Below are 19503 nucleotides of genomic sequence, written 5' to 3'. Positions count from 1 at the left end.
TGGCTCACAAACTAGTGAACCAGATTGAAGAAAGAATTAAAGAACAGACTGCTGAAGAGGCCAATGTGAAGCAAGTCAAAAGAAAGTGGGAGGAAAACGGTGATAAGAATCACCAATACAACAACAACAGCAATTACAACAATAATCGCAACAATTATCCCAACAATCGCAACATCAATCGCAACTACAACAAACGGCCCAACAACAACAACAACAACAACAACAACAGCAACTACAACAATCATCCCAACAACAATAATAACCGTAACAACAACAACAATCAGAAGCAACTATGCCAAAGGTGTGAAAAGAATCACTCGGGGTTCTGCACCAAATTTTGCAACAAGTGTAAAAGAAATGGTCATAGCGCGGCGAAGTGTGAGGTCTACGGACCAGGGGTTAATAGAACGAAAGGAACAAATGGTGTCGGAACGAGTAATGGCGGAGCAAGTAGTGTCGGAGCAAGTTATGCCAATGTAGTTTGTTATAAATGTGGAAAACCAGGCCACATTATTAGAAATTGCCCGAACCAGAAGAACACGAATGGACAAGGCCGTGGAAGAGTTTTCAATATTAATGCGGTAGAGGCACAGGAAGACCCGGAGCTTGTTACGGGTACGTTTCTTATTGACAATAAATCTGCTTACGTTTTATTTGATTCGGGTGCGGATAGAAGCTATATGAGTAGAGATTTTTGTGCTAAATTAAGTTGTCCATTGACGCCTTTGGATAGTAAATTTTTACTCGAATTAGCAAATGGTAAATTAATTTCAGCAGATAATATATGTCGGAATCGAGAAATTAAACTGGTTAGCGAAACATTTAAGATTGATTTGATACCAGTAGAGTTAGGGAGTTTTGATGTGATAATCGGTATGGACTGGTTGAAAGAAGTGAAAGCGGAGATCGTTTGTTACAAAAATGCAATTCGCATTATACGAGAAAAAGGAAAACCCTTAATGGTGTACGGAGAAAAGGGCAACACGAAGCTACATCTTATTAGTAATTTGAAGGCACAAAAACTAATAAGAAAAGGTTGCTATGCTGTTCTAGCACACGTCGAGAAAGTACAAACTGAAGAAAAGAGCATCAATGATGTTCCCATTGCAATAGAATTTCCCGATGTATTTCCGAAAGAATTACCGGGATTACCCCCACATCGATCCGTTGAATTTCAAATAGATCTTGTACCAGGAGCTGCACCAATAGCTCGTGCTCCTTACAGACTCGCACCCAGCGAGATGAAAGAACTGCAAAGCCAATTACAAGAACTTTTAGAGCGTGGTTTCATTCGACCAAGCACATCACCGTGGGGAGCTCCTGTTTTGTTTGTCAAGAAGAAAGATGGTACATTCAGGTTGTGTATCGACTACCGAGAGTTGAACAAACTTACCATCAAGAACCGCTACCCACTACCGAGAATCGACGACTTATTTGATCAACTACAAGGCTCGTCTGTTTATTCAAAGATTGACTTACGTTCCGGGTATCATCAAATGCGGGTGAAAGAAGATGATATTCCAAAGACTGCTTTCAGAACACGTTACGGTCATTACGAGTTTATGGTCATGCCGTTTGGTTTAACTAATGCACCAGCTGTGTTCATGGACCTTATGAACCGAGTGTGTGGACCATACCTTGACAAGTTTGTCATTGTTTTCATTGATGACATACTTATTTACTCAAAGAATGACCAAGAACACGGTGAACATTTGAGAAAGGTGTTAGAAGTATTGAGGAAGGAAGAATTGTACGCTAAGTTTTCAAAGTGTGCATTTTGGTTGGAAGAAGTTCAATTCCTCGGTCACATAGTGAACAAAGAAGGTATTAAGGTGGATCCGGCAAAGATAGAAACTGTTGAAAAGTGGGAAACCCCGAAAACTCCGAAACACATACGCCAGTTTTTAGGACTAGCTGGTTACTACAGAAGGTTCATCCAAGACTTTTCCAGAATAGCAAAACCCTTGACTGCATTAACGCATAAAGGGAAGAAATTTGAATGGAATGATGAACAAGAGAAAGCGTTTCAGTTATTGAAGAAAAAGCTAACTACGGCACCTATATTGTCATTGCCTGAAGGGAATGATGATTTTGTGATTTATTGTGACGCATCAAAGCAAGGTCTCGGTTGTGTATTAATGCAACGAACGAAGGTGATTGCTTATGCGTCTAGACAATTGAAGATTCACGAACAAAATTATACGACGCATGATTTGGAATTAGGCGCGGTTGTTTTTGCATTAAAGACTTGGAGGCACTACTTATATGGGGTCAAAAGTATTATATATACCGACCACAAAAGTCTTCAACACATATTTAATCAGAAACAACTGAATATGAGGCAGCGTAGGTGGATTGAATTATTGAATGATTACGATTTTGAGATTCGTTACCACCCGGGGAAGGCAAATGTGGTAGCCGATGCCTTGAGCAGGAAGGATAGAGAACCCATTCGAGTAAAATCTATGAATATAATGATTCATAATAACATTACTACTCAAATAAAGGAGGCGCAACAAGGAGTTTTAAAAGAGGGAAATTTAAAGGATGAAATACCCAAAGGATCGGAGAAGCATCTTAATATTCGGGAAGACGGAACCCGGTATAGGGCTGAAAGGATTTGGGTACCAAAATTTGGAGATATGAGAGAAATGGTACTTAGAGAAGCTCATAAAACCAGATACTCAATACATCCTGGAACGGGGAAGATGTACAAGGATCTCAAGAAACATTTTTGGTGGCCGGGTATGAAAGCCGATGTTGCTAAATACGTAGGAGAATGTTTGACGTGTTCTAAGGTCAAAGCTGAGCATCAGAAACCATCAGGTCTACTTCAACAACCCGAAATCCCGGAATGGAAATGGGAAAACATTACCATGGATTTCATCACTAAATTGCCAAGGACTGCAAGTGGTTTTGATACTATTTGGGTAATAGTTGATCGTCTCACCAAGTCAGCACACTTCCTACCAATAAGAGAAGATGACAAGATGGAGAAGTTAGCACGACTGTATTTGAAGGAAGTCGTCTCCAGACATGGAATACCAATCTCTATTATCTCTGATAGGGATGGCAGATTTATTTCAAGATTCTGGCAGACATTACAGCAAGCATTAGGAACTCGTCTAGACATGAGTACTGCCTATCATCCACAAACTGATGGGCAGAGCGAAAGGACGATACAAACGCTTGAAGACATGCTACGAGCATGTGTTATTGATTTCGGAAACAGTTGGGATCGACATCTACCGTTAGCAGAATTTTCCTACAACAACAGCTACCATTCAAGCATTGAGATGGCGCCGTTTGAAGCACTTTATGGTAGAAAGTGCAGGTCTCCGATTTGTTGGAGTGAGGTGGGGGATAGACAGATTACGGGTCCGGAGATTATACAAGAAACTACCGAGAAGATCATCCAAATTCAACAACGGTTGAAAACCGCCCAAAGTCGACAAAAGAGCTACGCTGACATTAAAAGAAAAGATATAGAATTTGAAATTGGAGAGATGGTCATGCTTAAAGTTTCACCTTGGAAAGGCGTTGTTCGATTTGGTAAACGAGGGAAATTAAATCCAAGGTATATTGGACCATTCAAGATTATTGATCGTGTCGGACCAGTAGCTTACCGACTTGAGTTACCTCAACAACTCGCGGCTGTACATAACACTTTCCACGTCTCGAATTTGAAGAAATGTTTTGCTAAAGAAGATCTCACTATTCCGTTAGATGAAATCCAAATCAACGAAAAACTCCAATTCATCGAAGAACCCGTCGAAATAATGGATCGTGAGGTTAAAAGACTTGAGCAAAACAAGATACCAATTATTAAGGTTCGATGGAATGCTCGTAGAGGACCCGAGTTCACCTGGGAGCGTGAAGATCAGATGAAGAAGAAATACCCGCATCTATTTCCAGAAGATTCGTCAACACCTTCAACAGCTTAAAATTTCGGGACGAAATTTATTTAACGGGTAGGTACTGTAGTGACCCGAACTTTTCCATGTTTATATATATTAATTGAGATTGATGTTTACATGATTAAATGTTTCCAACATGTTAAGCAATCAAACTTGTTAAGACTTGATTAATTGAAATAGGTTTCATATAGACAATTGACCACCCAAGTTGACCGGTGATTCACGAACGTTAAAACTTGTAAAAAACTATATGATGACATATATATGGTTATATATATAGTTAACATGATATTATGATAAGTAAACATATCATTAATTATATTAACAATGAACTACATATGTAAAAACAAGACTACTAACTTAATGATTTTGAAACGAGACATATATGTAACGTTTATCGTTGTAACGACATTTAATGTATATATATCATATTAAGAGATATTCGTACATCATAATATCATGATAATATAATAATTTAAAATCTCTTTTGTTATTATAAACATTGGGTTAACAACATTTAACAAGATCGTTAACCTAAAGGTTTCAAAAGAACACTTACATGTAACGACTAACGAAGACTTAACGACTCAGTTAAAATGTATATACATGTAGTGTTTTAATATGTATTTATACACTTTTGAAAGACTTCAATACACTTATCAAAATACTTCTACTTAACAAAAATGCTTACAATTACATTCTCGTTCAGTTTCATCAACAATTCTACTCGTATGCACCCGTATTCGTACTCGTACAATACACAGCTTTTAGATGTATGTACTATTGGTATATACACTCCAATGATCAGCTCTTAGCAGCCCATGTGAGTCACCTAACACATGTGGGAACCATCATTTGGCAACTAGCATGAAATATCTCATAAGATTACAAAAATATGAGTAATCATTCATGACTTATTTACATGAAAACAAAATTACATATCCTTTATATCTAATCCATACACCAACGACCAAAAACACCTACAAACACTTTCATTCTTCAATTTTCTTCATCTAATTGAACTCTCTCAAGTTCTATCTTCAAGTTCTAAGTGTTCTTCATAAATTCCAAAAGTTCTAGTTTCATAAAATCAAGAATACTTTCAAGTTTGCTAGCTCACTTCCAATCTTGTAAGGTGATCATCCAACCTCAAGAAATCTTTATTTCTTACAGTAGGTTATCATTCTAATACAAGGTAATAATCATATTCAAACTTTGGTTCAATTTCTATAACTATAACAATCTTATTTCAAGTGATGATCTTACTTGAACTTGTTTTCGTGTCATGATTTTGCTTCAAGAACTTTGAGCCATCCAAGGATCCATTGAAGCTAGATCCATTTTTCTCTTTTCCAGTAGGTTCATCCAAGGAACTTAAGGTAGTAATAATGTTCATAACATCATTCGATTCATACATATAAAGCTATCTTATTCGAAGGTTTAAACTTGTAATCACTAGAACATAGTTTAGTTAATTCTAAACTTGTTCGCAAACAAAAGTTAATCCTTCTAACTTGACTTTTAAAATCAACTAAACACATGTTCTATATCTATATGATATGCTAACTTAATGATTTAAAACCTGGAAACACGAAAAACACCGTAAAACCGGATTTACGCCGTCGTAGTAACACCGCGGGCTGTTTTGGGTTAGTTAATTAAAAACTATGATAAACTTTGATTTAAAAGTTGTTATTCTGAGAAAATGATTTTTATTATGAACATGAAACTATATCCAAAAATTATGGTTAAACTCAAAGTGGAAGTATGTTTTCTAAAATGGTCATCTAGACGTCGTTCTTTCGACTGAAATGACTACCTTTACAAAAACGACTTGTAACTTATTTTTCCGACTAGAAACCTATACTTTTTTTGTTTAGATTCATAAAATAGAGTTCAATATGAAACCATAGCAATTTGATTCACTCAAAACGGATTTAAAATGAAGAAGTTATGGGTAAAACAAGATTGGATAATTTTTCTCATTTTAGCTACGTGAAAATTGGTAACAAATCTATTCCAACCATAACTTAATCAACTTGTATTATATATTATGTAATCTTGAGATACCATAGACACGTATACAATGTTTCGACCTATCATGTCGACACATCTATATATATTTCGGAACAACCATAGACACTCTATATGTGAATGTTGGAGTTAGCTATACAGGGTTGAGGTTGATTCCAAAATATATATAGTTTGAGTTGTGATCAATACTGAGATACGTATACACTGGGTCGTGGATTGATTCAAGATAATATTTATCGATTTATTTCTGTACATCTAACTGTGGACAACTAGTTGTAGGTTACTAACGAGGACAGCTGACTTAATAAACTTAAAACATCAAAATATATTAAAAGTGTTGTAAATATATTTTGAACATACTTTGATATATATGTATATATTGTTATAGGTTCGTGAATCAACCAGTGGCCAAGTCTTACTTCCCGACGAAGTAAAAATCTGTGAAAGTGAGTTATAGTCCCACTTTTAAAATCTAATATTTTTGGGATGAGAATACATGCAGGTTTTATAAATGATTTACAAAATAGACACAAGTACGTGAAACTACATTCTATGGTTGAATTATCGAAATCGAATATGCCCCTTTTTATTAAAGTCTGGTAATCTAAGAATTAGGGAACAGACACCCTAATTGACGCGAATCCTAAAGATAGATCTATTGGGCTTAACAAACCCCATCCAAAGTACCGGATGCTTTAGTACTCCGAAATTTATATCATATCCGAAGGGTGTCCCGGAATGATGGGGATATTCTTATATATGCATCTTGTTAATGTCGGTTACCAGGTGTTCACCATATGAATGATTTTTATCTCTATGTATGGGATGTGTATTGAAATATGAAATCTTGTGGTCTATTGTTACGATTTGATATATATAGGTTAAACCTATAACTCACCAACATTTTTGTTGACGTTTTAAGCATGTTTATTCTCAGGTGATTATTAAGAGCTTCCGCTGTCGCATACTTAAATAAGGACAAGATTTGGAGTCCATGCTTGTATGATATTGTGTAAAAACTGCATTCAAGAAACTTATTTTGTTGTAACATATTTGTATTGTAAACCATTATGTAATGGTCGTGTGTAAACAGGATATTTTAGATTATCATTATTTGATAATCTACGTAAAGCTTTTTAAACCTTTATTGATGAAATAAAGGTTATGGTTTGTTTAAAAATGAATGCAGTCTTTGAAAAACGTCTCATATAGAGGTCAAAACCTCGCAACGAAATCAATTAATATGGAACGTTTTTAATCAATAAGAACGGGACATTTCAAAACCTATACTTTTTCTGTTTATATTCATAAAATAGAGTTCAATATGAAACCATATCAATTTGATTCACTCAAAACGGATTTAAAATGAAGAAGTTATGGGTAAAACAAGATTGGATAATTTTTCTCATTTTAGCTACGTGAAAATTGGTAACAAATCTATTCCAACCATAACTTAATCAACTTGTATTGTATATTATGTAATCTTGAGATACCATAGACACGTATACAATGTTTCGACCTATCATGTCGACACATCTATATATATTTCGGAACAACCATAGACACTCTATATGTGAATGTTGGAGTTAGCTATACAGGGTTGAGGTTGATTCCAAAATATATATAGTTTGAGTTGTGATCAATACTGAGATACGTATACACTGGGTCGTGGATTGATTCAAGATAATATTTATCGATTTATTTCTGTACATCTAACTGTGGACAACTAGTTGTAGGTTATTAACGAGGACAGCTGACTTAATAAACTTAAAACATCAAAATATATTAAAAGTGTTGTAAATATATTTTGAACATACTTTGATATACATGTATATATTGTTATAGGTTCGTGAATCAACCAGTGGCCAAGTCTTACTTCCCGACGAAGTAAAAATCTGTGAAAGTGAGTTATAGTCTCACTTTTAAAATCTAATATTTTTGGGATGAGAATACATGCAGGTTTTATAAATGATTTACAAAATAGACACAAGTACGTGAAACTACATTCTATGGTTGAATTATCGAAATCGAATATGCCCCTTTTTATTAAGTCTGATAATCTAAGAATTAGGGAACAGACACCCTAATTGACGCGAATCCTAAAGATAGATCTATTGGGCCTAACAAACCCCATCCAAAGTACCGGATGCTTTAGTACTTCGAAATTTATATCATATCCGAAGGGTGTCCCGGAATGATGGGGATATTCTTATATATGCATCTTGTTAATGTCGGTTACCAGGTGTTCACCATATGAATGATTTTTTATCTCTATGTATGGGATGTGTATTGAAATATGAAATCTTGTGGTCTATTATTATGATTTGATATATATAGGTTAAACCTATAACTCACCAACATTTTTTGTTGACGTTTTAAGCATGTTTATTCTCAGGTGATTATTAAGAGCTTCCGCTGTCGCATACTTAAATAAGGACGAGATTTGGAGTCCATGCTTGTATGATATTGTGTAAAAACTGCATTCAAGAAACTTATTTTGTTGTAACATATTTGTATTGTAAACCATTATGTAATGGTAGTGTGTAAACAGGATATTTTAGATTATCATTATTTGATAATCTACGTAAAGCTTTTTAAAACCTTTATCTATGAAATAAAGGTTATGGTTTGTTTTAAAAATGAATGCAGTCTTTGAAAAATGTCTCATATAGAGGTCAAAACCTCGCAACGAAATCAATTAATATGGAACGTTTTTAATCAATAAGAACGGAACATTTCAAATAGTACATAATAACTCTATACACCATTCTCTATACACAGGTCTACGCATGTTGAATAAACGTACCCAATCACTAAAAGTAGAATTACCATACCTTTGAGTAAGTAATTCCCTGATTGGCTCGGCCAATTCCACTACCTCTAATGGTTCCCAATCTATAACTCTGGGTACCTCAACATTATTAGACACAAGGTTGTGCAGGTTCTTTTGATATTTTGGATAGTCTATCCAATATCTATCAAATCTCAAATTCGGATGTAAATCTGCCTCATGAATGTTTGAATATGAAACAATTGGGTGAGGCATATCTTGTCGGTATTGGTTATTAATTTCCTGTTGATCTGCATCTTTCGGAGGAGCATTGCGAGCCTGGGATGAAGATTCACCCCTTTCAGTCTGCAAAATATATCAAACTCAATTTTTGTGCGTCCAAATATGCATTAGTTTTAGCAAAGTCACAAATCTTAAACAATTACAATGACATGTTTAATCCATATTAAACTCTATACACATTTTCAAAATATTAACAATTCTACACATTTACAAATATACTTTTACAAAAATGTATACAAAGTTCCTTCGCATTTATCTTTTAAAACATATCAAAAACAATCATTATAACAATTAAATAAGTTCCTCATGGCATTCATATCAATTAAATCAAGTTCATGCAATTTTGGTTCAAAAAGTCCACTTTAATCTTCATAAATCATGTTTAGGATCAAAGTTTTAATCATTTAGCAACCTAAACATGTTACACTACTCAATTTAGCATAAACTAACAACAAAATTCGGCCATAACCTGTTTATATCAAAAAGCCCTAATTTTGCTCAAGAACACAAATCCTAGATTATTCAAAAATTGAAGTTCAAAGCCTCTAATCATGTTAAATAGCATCAATCTAGGTTATACAAGCATAATACACAAACAATTGAAGCATTATTACACTAGAAAGCATCAAAATCGAATTAGGCATAAAATTGTTCAAGAACACTAAAAATTCGGATTAAATAGTGTTTAGGTGTAGAAATTTACCGATTTCCTTGAGTAATTCCTTGATAATAGTCTCCTCATTGAGATTTTATGAAAGATTTGATGAAAAATGGTGAAAAATCACGAATTTGGGCGATTTTTTGTGTGTGTTTTTCGCAAAAAATGGGTGTGGGTGGTGTACAAACTGGTCTGTTCGACCAGTTATATTTTTTTCTGGATTTATAAGCTCCGCGAGTGCGGTGGTGGTTCTACTAAAACCTCCGCGAGTCGCGGCTATTTTATTTTATTTATTTATTTATTTATTTTATTTTTTTTTATATAAAACCTTATACTAACAAAACATAAATTAAATTTAAAATTTTGTTTTTCCTTTTATTTAGGACGGGGTTGTTTTGGAACGATGTCCTAGTCCGTCCCTCGACAAAATTTTAAAATTTCATCATTTTAAAACATTGTTTTAAAGGCAAAGATTTTTGGGTTTTTTTTAATGTTTTTGGCATACTTTAGTTCAATAAGATTAAAAATAATGATAATAAAATTTCTCGTCCCTCCCTCGGGTAAAGCAATTTCGGTTCAACGACCTAGTCTTCAACTCACGACGAATTTTAAAAATCATATTTTTAACTTAGCAAAATAAAGTAAATTTTTGTTTTTAAATTTACACCAAACTTAAATTTAAAATGCATAAAATTAAAAATTCATATTAAAAATTCACACCAAACTTAAATTATATTTTTGTTTTCATACATTTATATTAAAAATATTAATTTTTCAAATATTTACAATTTTTAATATATATTAATTTTAACAAGTTTACAATATTATTTTAATATTAATTTTAAAAACAAAGTAAAAATAAAATTAAAAATCTTTTTGGTCTTTTATCTCACTTTAATCAATCAAATATTATCAAATATATACGCCCCTTTTTTTGGTAAAGTAATTTCGGTTCAAATACCTAATTTAACTCATGACGAATTTTTGAAATATTTTGGGTTGATTGATTAAAGATATTTATACCTTAAGAATAAACGGTAAATTTCGCAGTGATGTAATAAATTTTTGTATGATATCAATAATTTCGGTCACAAGACCTAATTTTATCGAATACCAATTTAATACTTTATAGCGAACAAATTAGCGTTTATTATCAAAAGGTTAAAAATAAAAATAAAAACTGTACAAACTTACCTGTGAGATAGTATTCTTAGTGATATGCTTTAGCCCACTCATAAGATAGTCGGACTAATTGATTTTCCATAGCTACATAGGCGTAACCTCGAGCATTCAGTGTTTTTTCTTCTAAACATATGAACGGTCCATCTCTGCATAAAGTAACAAATTCGGTGTTTGAATAGGTTTGATTATTTGAACATTTACCTTCGTGTGACCATTTTCCGCATTTGTGACATCTTTCAAGGTGTCGTACTCTTCTTTTCGCTGCGGATTTTGATTTTCCTTTACCAAATTGTAAATTATTATTTTCGCATCTGGATTCTTTTCTTACTCTGTCCAATTTACCTCTGATTAATGATACTATTTCACTTGGAAGGGTGTCATTATTACGTTTAGCGATCAAAGCGTGTAGCATTAGACCATGGTTTAGTTCACAGGAAGTCTTCATCTCGTAAAACCTAAAAAAAATAAAAATTCAGAATGGGGGAAGAAGACTAGTTCTTTAGGGTCTGCTAGGGAAAGACCATTCGGATTCCATTTTCGAGAACTACACGAAAACAGAACATCTAACTCTAACAGAAATACATATTATCCTTTAAAGACTCGATTCTCCCCACACTTAGCTGTGGTGTTGAAATTGTGATTAACTTCGTTGTCGACTTCCATTGGACTATCTATGTAATGTTTTCTGTGACCATTAACCTTAAATTCAAATCCATTTGAATTTATTAATTCTATTGTTCCGTATGGGAAAACTCTTTTGACTATAAATGGTCCAGACCATCTTGATTTTAATTTTCCAGGAAATAGCTTGAATCGTGAATTGAAAAGAAGAACTCTGTCTCCTTCCTTAAATTCTTTTGAACTTCTGATTCTTTTATCATGTCATCTCTTCGTTCTTTCTTTATAGATTAACGAATTTTCGTATGCCTCATGTCTCAATTCTTCTAATTCGTTTAATTGACTTAACCGTAGACGTCCAGCTTCATGTAAATCAAGATTACATGTCTTCAAAGCCCAAAATGCTTTGTGTTCAATTTCTACTGGAAGATGACATGCTTTTCCGTAAACGAGTTTAAAAGGTGTGGTTCCAATTGGAGTTTTGTAGGCTGTTCTAAAAGCCCAGAGTGCATCCTCCAATTTTATGGACCATTCCTTCGGATTTGATCCTACGGTTTTCTCCAGAATGCGTTTTAAAGCTCGGTTGGTATTTTCAACTTGTCCACTTGTTTGTGGATGATATGCGGTGGAGATTTTATGAGTTACTCCATATCTTTTGAGAACTTTCTCAAGTTGATTATTACAAAAATGAGTTCCTCGATCACTTATTAAAGCTTTCGGTGTTCCAAACCTAGCAAAAAGACGTTTTAAAAAGTTGACTACAACTCGTACATCGTTAGTTGGGAGAGCTTGTGCTTTCGCCCATTTAGATACATAATCAATGGCTACGAGAATGTAGAGATTATTATGAGATTTTGGAAATGGACCCATAAAGTCAATACCCCAAATGTCAAATACTTCACATACTTGAATGAAATTTTGTGGCATTTCATCACGTTGACTTATTTTTCCGGCCCTTTGACAAGCATCACAGGATTTGCAAAGAAGGTGTGCGTCTTTGAAAATTGTAGGCCAATAGAATCCAGCATCATAAACTTTTCTTGCTGTGAGCTGAGGCCCATAATGCCCTCCTGTTGGTCCTGTGTGACAATGGTTTAAGATTTTACTAGCTTCATCTTTGAATACACATCGGCGTATTATTCCATCGGGACAACTTTTAAACAAATGTGGATCTTCCCAGAAATAGTGTTTTATATCACTAAAGAATTTCTTTCGTTTTTGGTACGACAATCCTTTTTCAAGGAATCCACATACTAAGTAGTTTGCATAGTCTGCAAACCATGGAATTTCATTATAATCTATCTTCAATAGATATTCATCAGGAAAGTTGTCTTGTATGGCTGATTCATTTAGAACTTCTAATTCAGGATTTTCAAGACGAGAAAGATGATCAGCGACGAGATTTTCTGCTCCCTTTTTATCTCGGATTTCAATATCAAACTCTTGTAAGAGTAAGATCCAACGGATTAATCGTGGTTTGGCATCTTGTTTCGAAAATAGGTATCTAAGAGCAGAATGGTCGGTATAGACCACCGTTTAAGCTAGAACGAGATATGATCGAAATTTGTCAAAAGCAAAGACAATAGCAAGGAGTTCTTTTTCAGTAGTTGTATAATTCGTTTGTACTCCTTGTAACGTCTTACTAGCATAATAAATAGGTTGAAATCATTTTTCAATCCTTTGTCCTAAAACGGCTCCCATTGCAAAATCACTTGCATCGCACATTAGTTCAAACGGTAAATTCCAATTTGAGTTATCATAATCGGTGCATTAGTGAGTTTCTCTTTAAGAATATTAAAAGATTTGATGCATTCATCTGAAAAGATGAATGGAGCATCCTTTTCTAAGAGTTTATTCATAGGAGTGGCAATTTTAGAAAAATCTTTTATGAAACGTCGGTAAAAATCGGCATGCCCTAGAAAACTCCTAACTCCTCTAACATTGGTGGGATGTGGAAGTTTAGCAATTACATCTACTTTAGCTCTATCCACTTCAGTTCCTTCCTTTGAGATTTTATGACCAAGAACGATGCCTTCTTTAACCATGAAATGACATTTCTCCCAATTAAGTACTAGATTTGATTGTTCGCATCTAATAAGCATTCGTTCAAGATTAACTAGACATGATTCAAATGTATCACCGAAGATTGAAAAGTCATCCATGAAAACTTTCATGCATTCTTCTATCATGTCGTGAAAAATCGCCATCATGCACCTTTGAAAGGTTGCAGGGGCGTTACAAAGTCCAAATGGCATGCGTTTGTAAGCAAAAGTACCATAAGGGTACGTGAACGTGGTTTTTTCTTGGTCCTCGGGTGCTATTGGAATTTGAAAATATCCGGAAAAACCATCAAGAAAACAATAGTAACTGTTTCCGGCTAATCTTTCCAACATTTGATCAATGAAAGGTAAGGGAAAGTGATCTTTTCTGGTGGCGTCATTTAATTTTCTATAATCTATACAAACACGCCATCCTGTTACAGTCCTAGTAGGAATAAGCTCATTTTTCTCATTTGTGATGACAGTCATGCCACCTTTCTTAGGTACGCATTGAACTGGGCTTACCCATGGACTATCAGAAATTGGATAAATTAAACCTGCGTCAAGCAGTTTAATAATTTCTTTCTTAACAACATCTTGCATATTAGGATTTAGTCTTCGTTGGCGTTGCACATACGTTTTATGACCTTCTTCCATAAGGATTTTATGTGTGCAATACGAAGGACTTATTCCTTTAATATCATGAATTTTCCATGCAATAGCTGGTTTATGAGCTTTTAGCACCGAAATGAGTTGAGATTTTTCATTTTCAGGAAGAGAAGACGATATTATTACAGGTAATTCAGATTCACCATGTAAATAAGCATATTCCAAATGGTTTGGAAGTGGCTTTAACTCTAATGTCGGTGGTTCTTCTATCGATGATTTATATCGATATCTGTCTTCTTCTTTTAGTATTTGAATTTCTTCTGTTGTTGGTTCATATCCATTAGCCATAATGTAGCTAACATATCAGTTTCATCAATTGGTTCAGTTCCTTCTCCTAAAGAACATTCTCATGTTCCTTGTAATTCTGGAAATTCTTCTAACAATTCTGCATGTGATTCTATAGTTTGAATATAATAACATGTATCATCTGCAGATTGCGGTTGTTGCATGGCTCTATCAAATGAAAAAGTAACACTCTCATCCTCTATACTTAGGGTCAGTTTCTTACCGAACACGTCTATTATTGCTTTAGCCGTGCTTAAGAATGGTCTTTCTAATATGAGAGGAACTCGAGAATCTTCTTCCATGTCCAGAATAACAAAATCTACTGGAAATACTAAAGTACCAACTTTAACTAGCATGTTCTCCATTATTCCTCTAGGATATTTTACTGATCTATCGGCTAGTTGCATGCTTATTCGTGTTGGTTTCAATTCTCCAAGGTCTAGTTTAGCGTATAGTGAATACGGCATTAAATTAATACTAGCACCTAAGTCTGCCAATGCTTCTATTGAACTAAGACTACCCAGAAAACATGGAATTGTGAAACTTCCTGGATCAGATAGTTTTTCTGGTACCTTATTCAACAGCACTGCTGAACAATTAGCATTCATAGTAACAGCCGAGAGTTCTTCCATTTTCTTTCTATTTGTGATTAGATCTTTCAGAAATTTAGCATATCTAGGCATTCCTGAAATCACATCAATGAAAGGAAGATTTACATTTATCTGTTTAAACATATCCAAGAATTTGGATTGCTCGGCTTCAAGTCTCTCTTTTCTCATTTTACTCGGTTAAGGAAGTGGTGGTTGGTATGGTTTAACATAAGGTTTAGTCTTAACTGTGTTATCTTCATTAACCTTTTCAACTACCGGTTCTTTTTCCTTATCTTGTTCAGGTTGTGGTTCTTATTGAGTAGGAATAGCTTCATTAGAAATTACAGGTATTTCAGGTGGTTTAAGTATAATACCACTTCTTGTGGTAATGGTTTTAGCTGTTTCATTCCGGGAGTTAGCATTTGTATCACTAGGTAGACTTCCCGGTTTTCTTTCACCTATTAACCTTGCTAGGTTACTTACTTCTTGTTCCAGATTTTGAATAGAAGCTTGTTGATTTCTAAATGCTTGAGCATTTTGTTCATTGGTTTGTTTCTGAGATGTGAAAAACTGAGTTTGAGATTCAACTAGCTTCGTCATCATATCTTCTAAATTTGGCTTTTTATCATCGGTTTGTGGTGGTTTGTTTTGAAAATTAGGTCTTTGCTGATTGTAAGTATTATTGGATACTTGTTGATTGCTAGGACCTTGTTGATTGTTGTATGGAACATTTCGGTTATAATTCTGGTTTTGATTGTAGTTTGGTCTTGGCGGTTGATAATTATTCTGATAATTATTTCCAGGCCTTTGGTTTATGTATGAAACATTCTCTCTTTGTTCCATTGTTAGTTCAATACTAAGACAATCTTTTATCAAATGTGGTCCTCCACACTGCTCACAACTAATTCGTATTGAGTGAATATCTTTAGTCATCTTTTCCATTTGTCTCTCGACAGCATCTATCTTTGCGGAAATGGAATCTAAGTCATGGCTAGAATCGGCTCTAGCTGCTTTAGATGATCTAACGATATCTTTTTCTTGGTGCCACTCATGTGAGTGGGAAGCAGTGTTATCAATAATTTTGTAAGCATCAGTTTCTATTTTCTTCATAATAGAACCTCCAGCTGGTATATCTATGTCTTTTCTTGTAGTGATGTCGCATCCTTGGTAGAATATTTATACTATTTGACAGGTGTCTAAACCATGTTGCGGACATCCTCTCAACAACTTTCCAAATCTTGTCCACGCCTCATATAGAGTTTCATTTGGCTTCTGTGTGAACGTAACAATTTTTCCTTGAAGTCTTACGGCTTTAGATGCCGGAAAGAATTGTTTAAGAAAATTTTCAACTAAAACGTCCCATGTATCAATCGCCCCTTCAGGTAACGATTCTAACCAATCTTTAGCTTCTCCCTTTAAAGTCCAGGGAAATAACATGAGATATATCTGTTCATCTTCAACTTCTCTTATTTTAAATAGAGTGCAGATCCTATTAAATGTACGAAGATGTTCATTTGGATCTTCCTTCGGCGCACCACTAAATTGGCATTGATTTGTTACCAAGTGTAGAATTTGTCCTTTGATTTCATAATCTGACGCATTAATGTCTGGTTGAGTAATTGCGTGACCTTGGCCAGTGTGTTTAGCTCTCATTCGGTCTTCCATACTTAGAGGTTCCAGATTCTCCATGATTGAATTTGTTGAATCTGAATCACTATAGGATTCTGATTTAATGGTAGGTTCCTCAACAATCTCTGTTTGAATGATTGGTGGTTCTGGAGGAAAGATTAATGGTTCAGGATCTATGAATTGTCCCTGAATATTCTCCGGATTCTCAATTGTGAGGTCGGGTTCAAAAAATGGATTATCGGAAATTTGAATTGGAGTAATTGGTCGACTGGATGACGATTCTAAAAAAAAATCAACGGCGACAATATTTGCTAGATGTCTTGATCGAGTTACAGGTGGTGAACATACAAAAGGTGGTGAACGTTTTGCTCGGTGCATTCACTGAATATCCTATTAGTTTTTAAAAAAGAAAGAAAAATTATATAAGTTATCCAATTAATAGACTTTTCTGATTTTGCCCACGTTTCGAATAGCCAAAAGATGCAGCAGAGGGGCAGGATTAGTTTGGTCTCAATATAATTGAGTACTGTTTGGCTCCAATAACCCGGTCCACGTACAAATCCAACTATTACTACGAACCAGAAAATTTTAATGTCTATCAATTTAACCACTTTAAAATAACTTTTCGTAATTTAAAGAAATTTTATAGAATAAGATAGAAAATTCTATGTCCTAAAACTAGAATGGCGAGAAATAAAAAAGAAAAAGAGCGCGTCGAAAAACGTCGAAAAAAATAAAAAAAGCGAAAAATAAAAGGCGTCGAAAAATAAAAATAAGAAAGTAGCGCGTCTAAACTTAAAAAGGCACTAAAAACTAAAAATTAAAAGTTGCGTCTAAAAATATTAAAGCTTAATAGAAAAACTATATCCCAAATGACAATATCTTAAAAAGGTACTAAAAACTTAGAACAGCGTCGCAAAATTCTAAAGCACCTAAATCTTAGTCTAAAGAAAAAGCACTTAAGGGATTTTACGGCAAAGCCTAAAAATCTAGAAGTAAAAATAACTATGGCAAAAACTATGACTTAAAACTAAATACGAGCGAAAAATACAAAAATTACGCTAAAACGAATAAAAAGATACAAAATATAAAAAATATACTAAAAGTTGTAAAAAGTACAATTTTTATAAAAATATTATTTTTATATAAAACTATTAATTTTATATATTTAATAAAACTTAAAAATACAAATTAAATAAAAACTAAAACTAATTAATTTAAAATTAAAACCTAATTAATATTAATATTAATATAATTAAACCCTAATTTCGCATTAAATGAGTACCAGGTTTGACCTGTCAGAGGACCTCCGCGAGTGCGGTATGGTCCAGTTCAAATTCTCCGCGAGTCGCTGAGGGTTCAATTTCAGCTCAGAAGGGTTTGATTTCTATAGGTTCAGTTTTTTTTTTAAATTTATATTTTTATAAAAAGAACTTGATAAAAACTTTTTTTTTTTTTTAAATATAGCGTTGCGCTTTCGGCGTTTATGTTCCCCGGCAGCGGCGCCAAAAATACTTGATGTTATGCGAGGCGTATATGAAATAGCTTATATTTTACTAGGAAATACTATTAAATATGATACAATTTTACACAAGATATTTATTTATTTATAGAATGGATATACCTAAACCTTGCTACAACACTTATAGGCAGTGTACCTAATCGTACAGTAGTGTAGTTTTTAGTAAGTCCGGTTCGTTCCACAGGGAAATCTTTTAAACAAAGCTTAACGTTATATTAGTTTTAATTAATAAAAATACAAATATATATAAGTAATATTATTATTATAAAAAGGGGGTTTTTACTGTTTAATGACCGGTTTGTTGATTTTTAAAACTTTTAGTCGCAGTTAAAACCTAATGTAATATATTAAATAAATAAAAGACTTAATTTAAAGCGTAAAATAAATAACGATAATGAAATTGCAATAAATAAAAGTGCGATGAAATAAAATTGAGATAATTAAAAAGTGCGATAATTAAAAGTGCAATTAAATACAATCACAATAAATAAAAATGTGATAATTAGAAGTGCAATTAAATATGAAAATAAAGGAATTATATATGAAATAAAAGAATTATGCTTATTTAAACTTCCGTAATCATGATGTTTGACGTGTTGATTTTAGTTTATTCCCATGAGTTAATTGTTCTTTGTCCTGGATTATTCAATATGTCAGTCTGGTTTTTGTCCATAACAGTCCATCAGTCATAAATATAAAGTGCGAGTGTCCTCGTCAAATTATCCTTATACCCGAAGTTAAATATTCCAACTAATTGGGGACTTAAACTGTAACAAGGTCTTAATACTTTGTTTAATAATTACACCAGGATATCGACTACGTGTAATCCAAGGTTTTAATACTTTGTTATCAATTATGCCAAGTGTCCTTGTACATAATTTCACCCCTATTTTAATAATTCCATAGACTATTAATCCATTCCCCTGTCCGGTTAAATGAACGATTATTCGTACATATAAATATCCAGCCCATCGTGTCCGATCGAGTGTATATGGTTATTTATAGGGACGTCCAATTGTAAATCTTTATATTAAAATTAACAAACTATCATTTAGTTAAACAAATATAAAGCCCATTAATAGCCCATAGTCTAATTTCCACAAGTGTCGTTCTTTTGTCCAAACCCCAATTATGGTACAAAACCCAATTACCCAATTTTAATATTTTTAGTCAAACATCACGATTACTTCGGCATTAAATAAGCATACTAATAACTTAGCTACGAGACATTAATGAAAATAACATAAACATAACTTACAGTGGGTGTTATTAGCGTAGTGGTACACG

The sequence above is a fragment of the Rutidosis leptorrhynchoides genome, chromosome 6, assembly GCF_046630445.1.
Source record: "Rutidosis leptorrhynchoides isolate AG116_Rl617_1_P2 chromosome 6, CSIRO_AGI_Rlap_v1, whole genome shotgun sequence".
Lineage (NCBI taxonomy): Eukaryota > Viridiplantae > Streptophyta > Magnoliopsida > Asterales > Asteraceae > Rutidosis > Rutidosis leptorrhynchoides.
Note: the sequence above shows the minus strand (reverse complement) of the source record.